Source organism: Rhamphochromis sp. 'chilingali', assembly GCF_963969265.1.
Source record: "Rhamphochromis sp. 'chilingali' genome assembly, chromosome: 20".
NCBI classification, from domain to species: domain Eukaryota; kingdom Metazoa; phylum Chordata; class Actinopteri; order Cichliformes; family Cichlidae; genus Rhamphochromis; species Rhamphochromis sp. 'chilingali'.
The window spans coordinates 17460909-17482290 of NC_137947.1; positions in this window are offsets into that span (position 1 = coordinate 17460909).

Genomic DNA, 21382 nt, shown 5'->3' on the forward strand with positions numbered 1-21382 from the left:
CAAGAGTATGAAAAAAGGTAATATGGATTTTTAGCTCAGTCTCCTTTTCAGGTCAATCAACTGACTTTCGTCGGCTGGAGTTATGAAAGGCAGACACACACTGTATAACTGTCACAGAGGTCATCTATCTCTCTCACACTGTGCTTTGTAACTCAATTTCCCACCTGGCTTGAGCTGAGGGTGACACACAGAAGTCAATTCCAATAGCAGCTCCCCCGAAGTGTACGTCCAAATCGAGAGCTCTGCAGTTTAACCTAAACGGACTTCATCAATCGCAGAGTTGAGATAAATCAATTTTGAATTGACCGAAGTCCCAGCTCTCATTCAGGGGACACTGCGTTGTCTATACGTGATGGTTGTCTGCACCTGACTCTGCTAAATGAATCTGACTTAATGACATCACGCTGGAGCATATAACCACCGCCGATGCCAGCAGTCCAAGCTTGCATTTCTTCCGCGAGTCTTTTTACGCCACAGGTTTGCAGCCTAAGGGTAAGCAGAGAAAAGTGCAGTCAGCAGGAGGTTAAATCCATACACGTCTCCTGAGATCTCATCACACTGATCAGTATAAGAAGTCATATAATCCTGGTAATGTGTGAGTGCTTGTCGATAGCAACTCTTACCAAGACAAAACTGTTCTAATTAGAAATGAGAGTGTGAGCACACTTTATCTCTGTGTCTGTGACAGGGGGAGAATCAGTGAAAAAAAAGATGATGAAAAGCTTGTTAGGTGAATACAGCAGTGGAACAAACACAGTACTGTGCAAAGGTTTTGAGCCTCCACTTACTTCTTTACATTTTGCTTCAAAGGAGCCAGACGTGTTTGTCATTTTTAAAGTGGTCTTTGGGAATGGTTCTCCAGGCTTTCTGGAGGTCTGTCAGTGTTTTTCTTTAGAAAACTTTGGCTGCTTTTTCACTCATTTTCAGAGGAAGGTTTTTGTGTTTGTTTGTTAAGCCATTTAACACTGACCTATGAATCATTCGAGCTTAAAAGAGGCACATAACTCAAGGAATGAACCAGTGTTGCGTCGACACATAACAGACAACTTAGCAACGAACCAATTTTCAATTATAGCTTTAGGCACTTAGGGAGACACCATCCTTGAGAAAAATGAGGAAAGCTGGACAAGTGGGGGATAGAAGAAGAAGTCAAATGCAGATCAGCAGTATCCGAAAGTCATGTCTTTAAGAAACAGGAAAAAAATCCAGAAAGACCTGACACAGGACCTGAAAGATGATCCATCTACTGTTCACTCAAGTCTCATCAGAATTGGTGTTAGTGGAAGGATGGCTGTCAAGAAACAATTCTTAAGGAAGGAAAACTGGAAGAAAATGCTGAGGTGTGTCAAATTACACAGGAACTGGACTGAAAATCAGTGGCAGCAGGGATTAATCCAAATTTGAAATTATTGGTTCAAATCATCTTCAATATGTACAGAAAAGGTCAGGAGAGAGACACAACAGTGAGCATCTACAGCCATCTGTAAAATACGTTGGAGGGGCTGTCCATTGGTTGAGATGTGTCCACATCTCAACCAATGGTGTTGGTGATCTTATCAAAACTGATACCTGGATAGTAAAACACACAGCAGAACACTCCCAGAGGGTGGACCTCAACATCACTGAAGCAGTGTGGGATCAACTTAACAGAGAACAGAACAAAAGGGGGCCAACATTTAAAGAAGAAGAGCTTTGAATGTCCTTCAAGAAGCCTGGAGAAGTATTTGACAAGAAAGCTTCCCTAAGAGAGTTCAGGCTATGTTGAAGAATAAAGGTGGTCACACCAAATTTTTAATCTTATTAGAATTGCACAAACTCTGTTTTTGCCTTAAAAAACATGTCCAGCTGGATAACCGCTGCTCATCTACCATCACAATGAACACCGGTGTACCACAAGGCTGTGTGATGAGCCCTTTCCTCTACTCCCTCTTCACCCACGACTGCAGACCTGCTGATGGTTCCAACACCATCATTAAGTTTGCAGATGACACCACGGTGATTGGCCTCATCAGTGACAACGATGAGGCCGCCTACAGGGAGGAGGTGGATCGTCTGGCTGAGTGGTGCGACACAAACAACCTGCTGCTTAACACCGAGAAGACCAAGGAGCTCATCGTGGACTACAGGAGGAATGCTGACCCACATCCACCCATCCACATTAAGGGGACGGCTGTGGAGCGTGTGAGCAGCTTCAAGTTCCTGGGAGTCCACATCTCCGAGGATCTCACCTGGACGACCAACTGCTCCAAGCTGGTCAAGAAGGCTCACCAGCGCCTCTTCTTCTTGAGGACTCTGAGGAAGAACCACCTGTCCTCAGACATCCTGGTGAACTTCTATCGCTGCACCATCGAGAGCATCCTGACCAACTGTATAACAGTCTGGTACGGGAACTGCTCTGCCTCGGACCGGAAGGCGTTGCAGAGGGTCGTGAAAACTGCCCAGCGCATCGCCGGAGCACCACTTCCTGCCATAAAAGACATCTACAGGAAGCGGTGTCTGAAAAGGGCTGGGAAAATCATCAGAGACCCCAGTCACCCATCACATGGACTCTTCACCCTCCTGCCCTCTGGGAGGCGCTACAGGAGCCTCCGGACTAAGACCACCGGGTACCGGAACAGCTTCTTCCCTACAGCTGTCAGACTCCTGAACTCTGCCTCCTGACATCTGACCCACGTTAACTCATGGACTGAACATACACACACACACACAATGGACAACTGTACCCTCAAACACACAATAATAACATGGAGTGAACCACCACTCACAACCACTAGCACTTTATATAGCCTCTGTAGAAATTATCCACACCCTCACTTACCTTAACTGCACTACTGTATAGCTCTGTGTAAATAATCATTCTGTACATACGATAATTTTTAACCCTACAACTGTTTACAACTTGCATAGTTCCCATTTCTGTATAGCTGTATATCTCAGATTCCTGTAAAGTTATTTATTTCATATTCTGTATAGTTTTTCATATTTATATCCTGTCCATATCCTGTACATAGCTTGTACTCACTACAGCCTGTACATACTTATAGTTATAGAATATTCACAACATACTTCATACCGTGTACATTATAACATAATAGACCCATTTCTGTAATATACTTACATATCTATATTATTGCTAATATATATTGTAATATATCTATATCACTAAGCACTTCTGGATGGATGCAAACTGCATTTCGTTGCCCTGTACCTGTGCATGTGCAATGACAATAAAGTTGAATTCTATTCTATTCTATTCTAAAAATGTATTTACATGCATTTTTCCACATTTCAATAAATCACTGCACCCAAGTATAAAGAAATGAGGAGTGGCTAAAGACTTTTGCACAGCACTGTACATCAGTGAATTTGCATGAGCGGTTCACCTCTTTGTAATTTTCATAATTAGCTGTATACCTTTCGCATCTACAAACGACTTCTTCATACCCCCCTGCCATTTCTCCCAAATGGTATCCTCCCCCTTAAAGATTCATTGAAGCTGGGATAAAACAAAATGGTTCCCAGGGGGTGGCCCACTGTTTGTTATTCATGTGGGTCTGAAAACAGCAACAGTAAATCCTCTAAGTTGTTGTTAAGCTGGGGATATTACCATATGTGTGCCATTTCCATAGACTGACAGCTCCCTCTGGATCAACTGGGGACTATTGATCTTGCAGCACTCCATTTCAAGTTAATTGTGCTTGAAATGAGGTCCACACTCCCAGGCATACCTTTGTTTGAAAGGTGGATATTCATTTTTATTCAGCAGGATGTTGATATCAAAGACACAGGATATATTCCATATTTTGTTTATGGTTATCCTGCACACGCAGTTTCTCTTGCAGTGATTGGTCAAACAGTCCAATAATAGACTAAGAACACTACGGAAGCTCAGTTTTAGTCCTGTTTTCTCTCCATTGTGATTGGACAGAAATAATGCTCTTCCTGCTCCACTGGGGGGAAAGGGAGGCGATAGAAAAAACAGAACATGATTTTCATTGTGCCGTGGAAGATATGAGGTATAAATGCTCTGTATGTGAAACAGGGGGCACTGTAGGTAAAATTATGCTTTCATATTGACCACTGTTGAGGAAAAAATTGGTTCTTTTGAGCCTTGAGACAGATCCCTGGGTTATTAAGGAGTATTCTCATTGTTTATTTATTTTTGGCTCTATTATATACAATAAGGAAATATTTATCTACCTATATGTGTTGTTTTTTGTGAAAGATTGCAGTTTATATATTTAACTTCCTCTAATAGAGAGCTTTATTGCTCTTATTTATTCCACGTCAGTGGTAAGGTGAACTTGATCACCTCATCTTAAAAATCGCAAATGCACATGAAAAGAAAACAGACCTCCCCATCGACAAGCCAGCGCACAAATAAATGCTTCAGTCGGTATTTCAGCTACTCATTGTGGTAATTACTGAAAGAAAAACCCAAAACCGGGAACTCTGAAAGCTACTTATGCAAGACCTCTCAGGATTTACTTCTCCTGGTTTTGTTTAGTTTTAATTCCTAATCAGAGAAAAATTGTCTACCTTGAAAACATGTGCAAGACTCACAAGAAGGTGAACTTCCCTGCTGGAAAACACAGACAAGAGCACTGAAAAGTTTCATAGCTTTGTGACCTACTGTACATACAGTCTAATCCCTGTCATGATTAAGTGCAAATCGGATTAGTACATGTGACATATGTGTGTTTTTACAGCTACCTCTGACAGCCCAGCAGAAAGTGAGTGTGAGACGTAGGAATGAAGCAAAGTACAACCTCATTAAGACGAGAGAAAAACCAGCGAGGTAAGCTCTACTGCAGGAAATACTGCCACTCTCAGTGATTTAATCTCTCAGTCTCAACTGCATCATAATCCTGCCTGGAACTCATGAAAGTGCAGGCGGAAAAAAAAGACATCCAGCGAAGACCGCAAACAAGTGTCAGTCTCAATCTGAAAACCATTTTGGAATGTTTTCTATTGCCTGCTCCTGCAAGGCAAAGTGCACTTGGGGATGAGAATGGATGCAAATTCCATCTTCCCCAGTAATCACTCCCATCCCACTCTGATGTCCCTGACTGTTGCCGGAACCATATCTGTTTGCAATATCACACAACAACAAATAAAAGGTGCATAATGGAGGACATTAGAGGGACCAGTGCAAAGAGGCAGGGTTTAATTTGCATGGCAGATTAGCCTTCTAGTCCCTCTGGTGGGGCTTCAGCCTCATGGGCTAACTCCCCCCCTTTCTCCTTTTCTCTGTCTCTTTTATTCCTTTATTAATAGGATCTAGTCTCTTCAAATCCATTAAGTCAGTTATGCAGGACCATATATAATCTGATTTCAAATCCAGCATGGAAATGCTTAACCACTTCCTCCATGCTGGTTTCCTGAATGGAAGGTCTAGTGTGAGGAGCCTGGATACACACATTTCTTTCCACTGAGAAGATGCTTGAAATCAAAAATTAGCATTTAGGACACTGGAAATTTGACCATGTGACTTGTTCAGCCACACAGTGAAGTCACTGCATCTGCTTTCACAAAAGTTAAAAAAAAAAAAAATCCCTGACTCTTGTGTACAACATAAATACATGTTACATCTTCCGTGCTACCTATTTCCAAATCCCAGTGGAAGAGAGAAAGATTGAAAGAGAAAGCAGGAGAGAGAAGGAGAGAAAGCACGGCTGGAGGCTTTTTGGTCTCTGCCCTCTGCGCACTGGCCTGACTGGGGCCAAGTTACGCCTCAGTGCCCCAGCGAGACTCAGCTTTACACAGGCAGACAAATACACACACACACTCACAGCTGGGGTTACCAGTTATTAGACAGCAAGAGGAAAGAGCCAAGTATACACTTTCACCAAATCATGCATTCATAAATACATTTACACACCCTAAACTCTTCTCGCAACAACATGTAACTGAGTGACATGGAGACGAGCGGCTTGACAGCTTGAAAACGGCATGAAAAAGAAAGGCGCAGCGATTACAAATACAGGCTTGTAATGAGCTGCATGGGCTTTTTCTGTCAAAATATTACTGAATATGTATATTTTTCTCAAGTAAAATTGATTTTCAAAACATCCTATTTGATACTAAACTAAACACCAAATGTTAAATCATTTTCTCATTATCAATCATCATCTGCGAGTGACTGCAGGGGCATCCTCTCTATTGACTTTGAACTTTTGCCTAAGCTCTGCCAAACGCGTGATATCCGTCACTAAAGGTGCATTATGAATCTTGAGACGTCAACCTTGAATTACATCTGTGCACCCACCGCACCCCCACCCCCAGTCCACGTCTTATTAACATAGACAGAAACAGCAGCAGCAACAATGTTTTGCTAACAGTTCATGCATTACTACTCAGGGGAGGGTTAGCACCATGCATCCCTGCATCTCAAACACACACATGTTCCCCTGTGTGATTCAGTGGGGGGAAAAAAATAAATAAATAACACAGCACTGCTGATCAGAGCTGCTCAGCCCACTTGCTCTGTACTCGGGGCCCCTGACAGAAGCAGTGATGTTTGAGATGCAGGGAGCCCTGAGTTTGTCCATCACTGATTAGTAAAAACTCCAGCCCTTCCTGCCCGTCTGCAGCTGATATGCTCGTCCACAGATCCCGACACAAATTCCAAAGAAGCTTTTTTGTTTGCTTGTTTTCACAATAAGACATACGTGGGCACCCGCATGTAAACAAAGAGACACGAACACACGAGCACGACGAGTGTGCGCACACAGACAAATGCTCTGCATGTGCAAGGACTGTTGTTTAATTTGTAAAACACAGCTTAGCAAAGCAGGCAATTAGGGACTCTTCTTCCTGAGCACTTGGCTGTATTCCTTTAACCTTTACACAATGATTTATGTCAAAGGATTTGTCACCTTCGCAGTAGGGCCTTGCGCACAGCTTTTTTAAAAACACACAATGGGGGAAAAGGAAGGGGAAAAAACTTAAAATCCTCCTGTGAGGATTTAGGAACTTATATAACTCCCAATTATCAAAACTTCTTCTTGCAGCCTTTGCAGGCCTCCCCCTCTGTTTGGAAGACACACAAAATATCTACAGTGCCACTGAAGAGTGTATAATGCCTGTGTGCCCACATGACTGGCGAAAACACTCCTGCTCTTTCTGCCCCGCTGAGTCCTGCTGCATAATGGGGGTCTTGAAGGCTCTGGGCTCAGAGCAGGCCTGCCTAACAAAGCCTTGGTGGCTTGCAGCAGACAGGAGAGTGTGTTTGCACACTGGTTGCCAAAAACTAATTTTCAGGAGGTTTTCTGTGGGATGCAGTGGCAGCAGCATGACAGTGTGAGGTTTAGATATCTTGGCGAGCGGGGAGGGCTGGGGTTGAGATATGTAGGTCTTTTGTGGAGGTCCAGAGAGTCGGTTCAAGAAGAGGAAGTTCACAAATTGGTAGTTCAGAATACATTTCTAAAGTAAGCAATTTTTATTTATTTACTTTTTTTTTTTACTTACTTTTTATGTCATTTTAAATTTTTACCCCGCTTTATCAAAAGGCTTTTTTGGAATTAATTTCAGATTAACCACTAAGAAATCCCCTTTCACCAGTCTGTCAGCTAGAGTAGTATTTATTTCAATCGCTCACTCTGTATCCGTCTCTCAGGAGCATTTTTATCCTCTATCCCCACGCCATTCACTTTCCCTTTTCCTCCACAGAAATGTACCTGTTTACCTGTTGGGTGGTCTTGAGCTGGGCTAAACAAAAGCCCCAGTCCCTGCAATCTAAGTGTAGAGTAGCTGCTAATCCGATTTCAGGAAACAGCCAAGCCCCCACCGCCCTACTCTCCTACCCACCTACCCCCACCCCACCCTTCGCCTTTCACCATCCCAGCTTACTACGCCTCCTCAGAGAGGGAAGGAAATAAAAAAGAAACTTGGACAAAAAGTAAAGAAATTGGAGAGAGGAATATTTAAACAGCAGGGGTTTGGTTGTCGGTAAAGTACAAATTCTGTGCTTTAATAATTCAAGACTACACAACCAGCCTTCTTATATCTATCGGGCCCTTTAATAAGGTGTGACACAGAGGACATGTTACCTGCTCACTGGCTGGTCTTTCCTCTGAGTCCACTCTGCCCTCTCTGGGACGCTGGCGAGGCCAAACATAAAGCAGTGTTTCATGGTGCTGGGGCTTATCGGGCCTCTGAAAGTATGTGAGACATGCCAGGAAACAAAAGAGCGTCTCTGTGTCCACTAGCAGGATGAGTATATCCCTTTCACAGGCACACATCTCCCTGGCTTTACTTATTTGACAAGCTTATGGTGGTTTTCAGTGGAAAGGATGGAAAGAGACTGACCAACATGGGATACGGACCACTGCAGCTGGATCAGAGTCGGAGCCAAACTCAGTAGTAGCCTCCCCTTTATTTATACTCATATGTTTTATGTCATGTTTGTGGTGTAAATTTATGTATAAATTCCCTTTTCGCTCATTTTAGTTTTACTTAAATTGCCATATCCTTAAGATTGATGCTAACAAAAAATTACTCAAAGACCCTAAAATGTAAATTTTAGCAGTGTTTCCTTTGTAGGTAACTTCCTCACGTCATTAACAATATATGCATTAAAATATAACTAAAAAATGTGAAACACAAGTAAAGTACACATTCTGAAGAAATGAATCAAATTGTCTGTTAAGTTATTAAAGCTTTTCTTTCTGTTAGGTATTTTAAGGTGCAAAGCATTCCTATTGTCCTAAGAACATATTTTACAAGCTAACAACTACACATTCCAGAAATGAAAACCATGTAAAATGCATTGAGCTGTATTGAAATTAAACACAGAGCAAAAATATATCATTTGAACCCTTTTTGTCACTGCTGCCTAAAAATGATAGATTATGTAAATGTTTCTTTTAGCGTGACCCATATATAGTCGACAGCATCGGTGTGAGGAAAGAAGTGGGCCAGAGTGACAGGCTGAAAACAGGCTCTACTCACCCTAAAGGAAAGCATGGCCTCAACTGGCCAAACATGAGCAGTACAACTTACAGCACCTCCCAGCGCTTTCCAGTGTTTTTTACACAAAGTGTACTGGAGCTGTATGAATTAGTAAATGATAGATTGATTTCCAAAAAGATGGACAATAAATGAGGAAAGTAAACACACACACACTTTTAAATACAGTGGTGTTAGGGTAGCATTGTCTATGACACGTGGGGATCGGTGTCACTGTGTCACAGATGATCCCTGGTGTACAATCTGACAGCAGGCACCCTCAGGGCCCTGCTTTACTGCTGAAAATACATCCGTCCATACGGTATCTATCGCAACAAACACATTTGGCGTTCATGTGAGTGGGGTGTTTGCACTTTAGCTGTATGGCTGTGAGTACACTGATGTAGCTGCCTGTGTGTGCATGTTGTATATTTCTGATTCTGCCATTTTATTATATTTGTGCAAAGCTAAAACATTCAAACATTAGCCCTTCAGTCTCATCCTACCCAGCTGCACCTGTCTTGCTCAAATTGTTTTTTCCCCACTCTGTCTCGCCTGCCAGCTACCTGCCATTGTGGCTGGCAGATTATCCCTATTTTACCAAGTTCCTCCTGTGTTTATTTGTCCCATCTTTAATGACGGGTCACTGTGGTCGCAGCCACTAATGACCTTGGTCTAGCACTCCTGCCACAGTAGGATTGCTCCATAAATGGTCAGTAAAGACCGAGTGCCTGAGAGCTAACAGGCCCCACTGTTACAAACAAAGGTAAGTAACAGTGACTGGGCTTTGATTGTAGAGCTTCTGTTCTTCCCAGAACAACTCGATCTTCTGGTTCCTTATGAAGAGAGTGAGGCTTTATTACTAGATTGCAAACATGTGGTATTAAAAATCAACATTTTGGTTTGAATGGGGTGCTATAATGAGAATTTAGCATCAGGTAAAATTAATTCTTATTTTCCAGTATTTGGTATTTCTTTTAGATGTTTCAGATAATTAAATTAATTGTCAGTGGTAGTTGTATTATTGGTATTATTTTTTAACCTAGCAAGGTGGGTCTAGGGTAAGGATACTAATACTGGTAGGTCCAGACTGAATTTCTCAGAAACTACTGCATGAACTAACATATTTTTATAAGTTCAACAGATGATGGACTTAACGCTTTGATCTGCTGGTTTTCCAAATTGCTACCAGCAGGTTTACAATTGGCCAACAACAAAATGTCCTCCTTGTAGCTGGATGGATTTTGATGATGGTTACATACGTTGTTCCCTTCAGGATAATTTAACTCTGGGGATCATTGAACACTTTTACCAGCGTTATTACCAGGTCAAACCCCAGTATGTGTACTTGAGTGCAAGAAAATTACTTCTCCTACTTTAAAGTCCTACTTTATATCTTTTGCTAATTAGCAAATGTTAGCTGGTCATTATGCTAAAATAAGGCGAAGATTAGCATGCTAGCTTCTAATGACTTGCATTGGATTTTTAGTCTTCTTAAAACACATCAGGTCATTACTTTGCTTTTCCAGAATTATTGAACATGGGAATGCTGTTGCACATAAGTACATGAAATATTCCAATAAACACAGGCATAAATAATAATAAATCATTCATTTTTAAGCATTCAGGGGACCAAAAAATGGCTATCACTTTTTTTGTTTAACCCCTGTCTTTATCGGGGTAACTGAAAAGTGCTGACACTTTTATAGCAGCTGTGAAGAGAAGCCTCTTGAAGAGGCACCACAGAGCTCGCTCTGCTCCCTAGGTAGACACAGATAGACTGCTGCAGATTAGCTGGTTTTCTTAATGTCTCCTCTCTGGCAAAGTTTCTTTCAGAGTGTTGAGAGGCAAACAGGCCCTGGTGAAAGACTCACTCCCCATTAGTGGAGGTAAATGGCTCTTCTGTGAGCAACCAGTTAAAACAGGGTGGGATAAAGGACCTCTCCACAGAGTCTTCAGTCAGATTAGAGAGGTGACTCTTGTCTCGAGGATGTAAAATGTTTACATGGGCACAAGAGCCACTCTACCGTAGGACTTCAGCAGTTTTTCCTAACACATACAACACCAGGACTTCAGAAAGCGCTTCTTTTTAGTACTGACACAGCTCCCAAATAGGATATTAAAACTCTCCACATATGGCGAAACAGTTATAGTTAGCTGTCATTTATGTGTTTCCTATAGTGATAGCTTTAGCATTAATCAGTTTAATGCCACACAGCTCCCTGACGTCAAAACTAAATCAACTTTTCCTTCACCGTGTTTTAAAATTTACATGCAGTTTGGTGTGAGAGACCAAACTACTGCAATATATTTTCTGTGCTACTTCTTCAGCTCAAACTCTGCCTTACTCCTTGAAAGGCGTGGGGCGGGGAGGGACTGCACCTAATCACAGGCTCATTGCTTCTTTGCCAGCTACCAGCCACTGATTGCATTTCAGCTGAGAAGTAAATACTACATGCTCAGTTACCAGGTGAAATCAAGCAGGCAGATGTGTCTGGAGCCTCAGTAGATACTCGCTGGACCCTGCTTCTGTCTACCTGTGCCACAGAGTTTCTAGCCAAGTCAGCTGCTGCTGATCCATGTTGCTGAGTAGGTGTGTGTTTGTGTTGTGTTGTGTGTGTGTGTGTGTGTGTGTGTGTGTGTGTGCGTGTGTGTGTGTGTGTGTGTGCGTGTGTGTGTGTAAGTGAGTGAGTGAGGGGGGGGGGAAATGTACTTAAGCTATCTTAAAGGCTTTTTAAGAGACAAACATGAAGCAAATCCATGAGCCTCAGTGGGTAGAGTGGGTTGTCTACTAAACAGAAGGTCTGTAGTTCAATCCCCATCTTCTCCATATTTATAATATTTCATATTATCCTCAGGCATGATACTCCACCTGAAATTCCCCCCAATGATGCATTTAAAGGCATTTAAGAAAGCATTGTTTGAATATGTGCGTAAATGAGTAGATGTGACAGTCTGAAAACTGCTTTGAGTGCTCATTAAAAAACATTATATAAATACCAGACTACATACTTCTACTGATTAAAATATAGCTCAAAATTCAAAACATACTCAAAGTAATGCATACTAGCTTCAGATTTCTAAGAGCTTACAAAGGAAGAGTGCAGCAGAGCTAGGTTTGCCAGAGAAGGGGTGAGAATACAATAGCCTTCCTTCCAAGGGTCTGTAACCATAGACTCTAATAAAGTCACTGCCTGCAAATAAAGAGCCGCTGCTCTGCTCGTGTTACAACAACAAGGACGGCATTATACACCACGGCTCTGTTTTGAAGTTCGCTACCATATATTAAAGATCAACAAAGGGGCACAATCCACATGGTTTGATACTGACGATCAGTAATTTGCTCGTCTCCTTTCACAACAGATATATCAATATATAACTGCACAGTTTGAAGTAACACGGCTGAGTTTTTTGTCTGATCTGTGTCCTGAAGACTGGTTGTTTGGCTGAGAATAATACTTAATGTATTACATTTTATAGACATAACATGCTGTCAGCTCAATCAAGAACAGACGTTGTATTGATGTTGAGTTTGAGAAAGATGTAAATCAATACCGATACATACTGATTGGTTCGTCTTTTTTTTAGGAAGCCGATCACTGGCTAGATGGAGATAAAGTTAATAAAAAAAAGTAAGACAGAACAACACACCTGTGTAAATGATCAAAAACATGGCAATGGCAACAAGGTAATGCCGGTGTTTATTATCACTTTTAATATGAAATTACATCCAATAAAACTGAATTAACCTCAAATTATTTGGTAAAAAGTTACAATGAAACAGTGACTGAAACTTGTCTGTACTCTGTCAGCAGTTACATGTAGTAAAAGTTTGACAGGGCTGCTCTTTGCAAATTTCAGGCCTCCCTGTTGCTAAAGGTTGTGACCCGGCTTTTTATTTTTCCCGGGGCTGTTGGGTTAATGAAGTAACAACAAATTGGGCCTGCAGCTAATTTGGAGTGGCACTTCCTGGCCCCTCCTGTCTCCACGAAGACGTATTTCATTTTCCCTTATCTCTGCTTCGGTCATGTGGCTTTCCGCATGGACGCCCTTGTCTCCCCCAGTTGTGCGAATAATGGAAACTTCGTTAATGTCATTAATCTGCAGACCAGGACATGAACCAAACATGGTTAACCTTTCTGGGTTTGCCTCTTCCACGAAGCTGTTGTGACTCGGTGCTCAGTGTGTGGACGGTTACTGCTTAGTGTTAGGTGTAACAACACGAGTTTCTCTTGTCCACATCAATTTCATCCACTACAAAGCCACGTTGGACCAACGTGGGAGTGCTATGCAGCATTGCAAAACATCATGTAAAACACGTAAGGTCTACAGATACTCAGGTTTCACCAGCACTAGGAGGATGGCTGTATCTTTAAGTTTACACTAAATACCTTTTCCAATCATCCTCACTTGACTGGATTGGTGTTTATTGATGATAGCGCTCCCACTTCCAGCATGCCCATTTAAACACTGCTAATGTCAAAAGCTTGTTTAATGACTAATCAGGTGTCTGTGTTTCATGCTTCATTCAAAGCCCTTATTCCCACATTCCACCAGCTCCATGAATGGACACTCAGCCCCGCATGTCATATACTTTCATTCATAAGAAGAAGACAGGAGAAGAGGGGGTGGTTAGAAAAAAAAAAAGGACTCTCTCTCTCTGGTAGGATGGGTAACCCAGGGGACATTTTCTTTTGTGTGGCACTCAGCTTATGGGGCCAAATGCCAGCAGGCTTACCTCCACACTGTCTGTCTGTGTGTGTCCCTTTTTCCTTTGCACACAGTAATTAGGAGGATCTTAATGGAGAGGGGGTTTATTAGTGTCTAAGGAAGGCTTTAAACGTCACTTTAATTAAGGGGGATTCGACAGACAGCTTGTGTAGCTATGTCACCCGTTTTATAAAATCCTTGTTTGGGCACAACAGGAAAATAGAAGTGGGTCTTTAAAAAGAAGGGGAAAAGGCTTTCCAGAGGAAGACTGTCTAGACCTGCGGTCAGACAGAGAATAGATAGTCTGACCCTGGCTGAGCATTAAGATGACGATCATTATCTGCTCAGAAATTTCACATCTGTGCATGCAGCGGGGGGACACCCTCCCTCAAGAAAATCAGACAAACAAACTCACCTGCCTCTCTGAAAGTGTTTCATTGAAAAGATAACCTCTCTGCTAAAATTTGGACAGGGTGGGGGGGGGATTAATTTATTCTCAGCATATCCTATGGCCATTCATGCAGGATATAAAATCCTAGATTATTTCCTGCTTGGTTAACCCGCATCCGGCCAGTCCCTCTCACAAAGCCATTCTAATGTTGCCATTAGTTATGCTCCTCTGGTGGCCAAAAGATTGATCCCAGAGACTTGGAAACCAATAAATGTGTACATGAATGGCAGAGAGAGATAACATATTTCCCACAGATAGTAGAGGGGCCGATCAGTGCTGAAACATAATTGGAAAAAATTACTGATGATATAGCTTGGGGAAAATAGCACAACAATGATATGTTAAATTAAATATTTAATATTTAATCCTTCTTCTTTTTATGATATGTTTGATATATCTTTTACAGTTGTCATGTTTTCAGAATATTTTTTAATACAAAACGGCATTATTATATTTTTCTAGTATTGTGTTAACATGCATTAAAAAAGAAGGAAACTACTATCCAAACAAGTTAAATAGAGCATATATTTCCTCATAAAAAATAAAAAATAAAAATCCTGTCACAGACATCATGGTGCTATAAAAGTAGAGTCTTCCACAATGACTGCAGCTGCTGGGAGCCCACAGAGGGGATCTGATAATGGGCCTGAGGGGAAATGACAACGTGCTCAGGGAGCAGGGATTGTCTGGAAGACAGATAAGAAGACGCAGGAACAGGTTATCAGCTAGTTTATGAGGTGTCACTCTACTCAAACATTCACCTGTTCCTCAGGAAAAATCACACAGTCACAAGCACTGCATTAATTCCCACAAGGATCTTATAGCTATGATCCATTTAAATGTAGATATCTTTAAACTGTGTCTCGCGTATAACATTTAGACTGTTCAGACAGAAATGACACAAGATAATATTATTATATACACTGTAAACCAACTGTACATTGCAGTCAGGATTTAGTCAGTGTGTACACCAACACTTTGGAGTATTAATGCCGTACTTCGAAACAAGAAAGAAAAAAAAAAACAATGTAACAACGTAGAAGAGGTTCTTAAGGAAACATCCAACCAAAACTGTTTTGTGGAAATCATACAAAGACAGGTTAAATGTGAAAATGTAATGTTTTTTATCATTTCAAAGTGGGTCACAGCTGTCATGATGCACTTTTCCACAAATCCCAAATCAAATTTGGCTCAAGTCTGAGTAAAATCGCTAAAAGACTACAAAAGAGAATATCAGTCGGTGTACATTTGTACAAACAGGGCATTGCTGTAGAATAAAAGTCTTAGGAGTTACCAAGTCATTTCAGTCACATTTGACTTTTGTGGCACCTGCAGTCCCTACAGAAGGCAAACTTCTTGTTGACAATAAACTAAAACAGCATCTTTTTTATTCATCGTCTATGAGCTGTAGTGTACTTGTTTACTAGACTAGCTACTACTCATGACATCAAAATGACTTCTTCATTCACTCATACAAATCTGACAAAGTAAATAAATTGTGTTTTGCACAATGAAATCGTTCGAAACAATATAGCACAATGCCAATTTCTCTTCTCCACTGACTTCTTCCCTATTGTGATAACAATCATCGCGTCATGAATAATTTTTGTTATCATTTTTAAGCCGCTGTCGATAACGCTAAATGCATGGGGGGATGTATGCTTACTGAATTGGTAAATTGCAAAATGTTTCTAAAAACTTTACTTTGCCATATTGCTCCCAGAGAATTATAGTTTAGATTTACATTAAATAACATAGTTACATGACATGCCTCGATGTGCCAGCTGCACTGTGCCACTAAAACATGGAAATGTTGCCTTCCATTAAAAAAGGCACAACCTCCTGTAGATAGCTTAACTACATGGGAATATTCTCCAGATTTTTTATTATTATTCTTTCACCCACATAAATGATCAAAACAAATGACAATCTCTGCGCAAGGAGGAGACGAAGCCCACAAAAGGGAGTCTGACAGCCATTTCCACAACAGATGTTTTTACAGAGGGGTGTCTTCTCTCCGCTGAGCAGTCTCACACATGAGAGACCCCCAAAAGCTTCAGAGAAACGTCCAGAAAACCAACATGTAAATTTGTAACTGCCACGTCTCAGACAAGCAGGCCCACGCCAATTATATTTCTTTAGGAAAAAAACACTGAGAGAGAAAGAAAGAGATGCCGTAAAAGCAAATACAAATGTACATATCAGCAAGGATGGTTTAAGAAAAAAAAAAGAGTGGCGGACAAAATTAAAACTTCAATATCAGAAGAAGACAACAGGCATCGTTATGTGTTATCGTGAAAAGATAAAAGTCCCTATTGATCCAGGTTGTGGGCAAAGGCTGCACTATTGACAGGAAGACTGAATATGTCGGAGGGGCAATATTTCATACATTTGGCCTGTTCACTCCATCACTGTGAGAGGGTGTTTTTCTGGGCTGTATATAATAACACGTGTGCTCTTTATTTCCCTCAGATCAATGGTAATGTGAGGCGGGCCACACAAGATGGATGCCACAGGCGGGTTAACCTATCGACTGCTGAACAGAGACACGCAGACTAAGACAAGAGAGACCAATCCATTTACTGAGATAAACCTAAGCTAGTTGGGATTTGAATCTCTCTGCTTGTTGCTGTAGCTCGACAAAAAAATATATATTCATATCATAATTAAATGTATATTTTTTATGTTATTTCCAGATACAAATTAAGATTTTTCTAAACATCCTGTTAACCTAGCTCTGATTTCTGTGTTGAAGGTGATGGGGGAAGTAGAAGAGGATGGAAAGAGCCAGTGGGAAGCCTAGTGACCATTTCCTGGAGCCAGGACAGGAGGCAGATGAGAGGGCAGGCTAGGCCACACAGGTGGCCCGGATCTGGACCAGGTCAGCCTCACCCTCGAACAACAAGCCAGCGTATCTTGTGCTTATGCTCCAAGTTCTCTCAAGTCACTAACTGGCAGCTTTTGTTAAGGGGGGGAAAAAGTGTAAAAGGTAACATTTAATTAAATTCATATGCCCGCTTTGATTTCATGAGTGTTGTTAATATGGTGCTTTTGTAAAAAATCTACACGGTCTGGCTTTGAAATCTATGACCTTCAAAACCAAGCAGAGAGAGGAGAAATGGATTTCAAGCATCTGATTTGATTAAACATACCTTAGGTTATGATTGTGAAGAAAGCCTTATATTATAAAAGTTTCAACTAATTAAACCACACTGTGCTTGAATTCACTTCGTAAATGCTCCTTTTGTAATGCTTAGGAACAGATCTGTTAACTGTTTAACAAATTCTGCCTCCGCTGAGTGTGCTGATCCCATCTGCGCTGCACAGGTGACTCAACAGAAAATGTGAAATAATTCTGCACCGTTCTATTGTGGATGCAATGCCACGCACTCACTGAGAAAATACAATAAAATCTAAATATGAAATCACTCTGGCTGAACTGCAAAGCGACTGTTAATAGAAGAATACCGTTCCGACAGACGGCTCCGAGCATTATTGTCTAAAGTTGGGTAAGGGGTAATTAATTTGGCATTAAATCATTCAGTGTTTTGGTGAGTCTGATGAGAACTGTAAAATACCTTCTTTTCTTTTTTTTCTCAGACACTGCCTCAGCCAACCCCCAGCCCCCATTGTCTGTGTGAAAATGGAAATCTGTGCCACCAGTACAATATCCACATTATGTGCCCTGCCTCGACATTGTTGCATGACATGCTTGATTGTACCCTGGCATATAAGAACAGAAATGTATAAACATACCATTAGCACATATTAAATTTATCTCCCACTCACATTATTGTGTAAAAGGTAAGTTTTTAAGTTCATTTTTTAATTTTTTGTATTTTCTGAATAAAATTCACCACTTTAGACATTTTGTACAACGCTTTTGATTGGATTTAAATGCAGAAGAAATGCATTTATTTCCTATTTGTTATGTCTTTGGACATGCTTAAGCGGTCAATTTTAAACTTTTACAATTAAATTTCGAAAAAAGAAAACTACGCAATTATGTTGAATTATCATTCCGCCACACGCATGCACAAAACAATCAAAAGGATACAGTTTTGCCACACCACTTTAACTTAATCAACCTGCTCTTCCATGTCTTTAGGTTAAAACTAAAAGTCTAAAACAATCTTTGTAATTATTTACAGTGTTAGCCATCTGTAAGCATTAATATGACTTGTTTTAAATGCTCCACATGTTTTATAGAAGTAAATGTTTTCTTCTGAACCTTAAAAAGGCCTGCAGCAATAGCAGGAAAAAAAACCTCACTAACCCTCAGCTGTACATTCACATTACTGGTATATTCTATTCCATTTTTGTTCACTCAAGTCCAAATTTAACAATTCTGCTCACAGCACAGGCTGAGGTCAACCCAGTACAAGCAGTCCAAACATGTCTCCCACTCACACTGAATGCACTGTAGCCACTGTATGCACAGAGAAAGTCTTCACTCATAAAACCAAATCAAAGAAACCTAAATTTGTACATCAGCATGGGTTAATGCTTTCAGATAGGACAAAATTATAGGTGACTTTTAACAACTTCCAACCCCAACATCATCGACACAACTGTTATTAATCCAAATTTGCACTCTTAAATTGAACTTTTCTGTCTGTTTTTTTGTTTTTTACATAATTCATTTTTGCATTTAAAAACGTAACATTGGGAGCATCTCGCCATCCCAGGAGGTTGTGGAAAATACACAAAGATATTCTAAAATTCTTTTCTTGCTTTCATTTATTTTTATTTTATTTTTCTCCAACTGAAAGGTCTCATGAGAATGCTATCTTTTCAAAAAATAGAAGAGGTCCTCTTGTCACTAATAACTCAATGCTGCCACCCAGTGTCAGCACATCTGTTGATTTAAAACAGCGGGTCTCAGACTTTCTCTGGCATTTCCCCCTTTTTGGAAGCTAAAAAAATATCAACAGTAAAAAAAAGGAATCCTTTCTGGGTTTGCAGAAAAATCATAGTCATTTAACTTAGTTCCCAAATTTTTCCACCTGGCCTTTCAAAGGCAAAAGTTAATTTTGTCTTTATCATGGTCTGTGAGGTTGATTTAACTACTGAACTTTGACTAGAAGAAGCTATAAACAGGACCTCCAGATGGCTTTTGAGACTATTATTTTCTGTTTGGACATGTGCAAATGCAGTTAAAACCTTGTTTCGTGCATTAAGGTATAAGCAATGGCTGTTCTAAGTATGAGCATGCGCAATATAATATTACAATATGTTCTTCAAATGTGTGTATTACTACTTGCAGGCTGTTCTCGGTGTTGGGAAAACACAAAGAGGGGAAAAACACCATGCTGTCCTTTAATACAGATACTACATGCTCTCCTACCTCAGCCCCACCTGTCTAGCCATGAGCTCAGAGTTGAAACAGAGTTCAGCCAAGTCGAGAATTGTTCTTGCTTGTTTTATCAGTGGTGTGTACCATATTTCCCGATGAAATACTACAGCCGGCAAGAGATACTGCCAAGGGAGCAAGGAGACAATTGAATGAGCATTAATGATTTACAGGTACATATCTGCTATAATACCAACACAGGCGGAGGTAACTGAGAGCAGGCTCTAATGACATCATTGATGTTGCCTCAGATAACACCTTGATCATCAACTATGTATGGATCTGGCAAAAGATATAAGATAATGTCAAAGTGAGAGTAGACTGTTTACCACCCTACCATAGGCTGGTAAATAGACCAATATTCAGACACTGAGTCAGGAATTTAAAAAAAGAAATCTACACATGTATCAATAAGACAAATGAACTGTAAATCTTGGGTTCGCAGTGGAAGATAAAATGTATTTTCTAAGAGAAAAATATTTGATGACAGCTGGAAAATACTTTGGGGGAAATAATTATTTGATCTCATGCTGAATTTGTAAGTTTTCTTGCTCGCAAGAAAATGAACGGTCTCTAATTTTTATGGTTGCATTTTAATGGAGATGGACAGAATATCAGCCAAAAATCATGAAGAAAACATGTTACACAAACGTTATAAATTGATTTGCATGTCACTGAGTGAAATATACATTTGATCCCCAAGCAAAACATGACTGGAAATCATAATAATATGACATTTCTTCTAGTTGGTCACCAGGTTTACATTCATGTCAGGAGGGATTTGGGGCCACTCCTGTTTACAGAAACTCTCTAAATCCTTTAGTCTTCTTTTACTGCATCTTGGCAGACCCTCTTGGACTGAAGGCTGTTAATCCATGACCCTATTGTGCTTCCTTTTTACCCACACCTTTGTTGCCTTGAAAATATTTTTGGGGCCACTGTCATGCTGGAAGATCCATCCACAGCTTAGAGAAGGAGGCTCTCCGCTATGATTTTATGGTACGTGGCTCTGTCTATAGGCCCCTCTGTGCAGTGAAGTAGCATAAGATAAGATAAGATAAGATAACCTTTATTAGTCCCACACGTGGGAAATTTGTTTTGTCACAGCAGGAAGTGGACAGTGCAAAAGTTATGAGGCAAAAATTAGAATACAATAAGAATAAATACAGTACACAACTGTACAGAATAGAATAAAATAAAATACTATATACAGTAGAATAAAATAAAATAAATATACAATAAGATAAAAATAGAATACAAATACAAATACTATATACAACTGAGTAAAAATACAACGATGACAGAAAGGATTATTGCATGTACGCTTAGTAGAAGAAACAGTCCAAATCATAATGTTTCCACCTCTGTGCTTGACTGTGGGGATGATGTTCTTTGGGTCATACTTAGCACTTCTCTTTCTCCAAACAGGGTGGGTAGAGTTGATGCCAAAGAGCTCATTTTTGTTTTCTACAGTCATTGTGTGTTACCAGTGGTGTTCTCACTGACTGTGGTCCTGACTGTCTGCAGATCATTTACCGACTCATACATATAGTTTTGGACTGATCCACCAACTTTCTCATGATCATCCTCACCTCATAAACCAAAGATCTTGTATGGAGCTTCAGACTGAGGGTCACCAACAGTTGTCACTAGTTCTTGCTGATGGTCTTGTAACTCATTCCAGCTTCTTTTGACAGCTTTTTGGTTTTGCCCATGGTGGCATAGAGGTTGGTGTCTAAGAAGTATCTGTGACTGATTGATTGATTGATTCATTCATTCATTCATTCATTCATTCATTCATTCATTGACTGATTGAATACTTATTTTACCCACTAAGGAAAAAAATGTGACATTTTAAAAAAGGTAACAATGACCTTGAACTGGTAGGTATTAGCACTAATATCTCTGAGAAAGTCTTA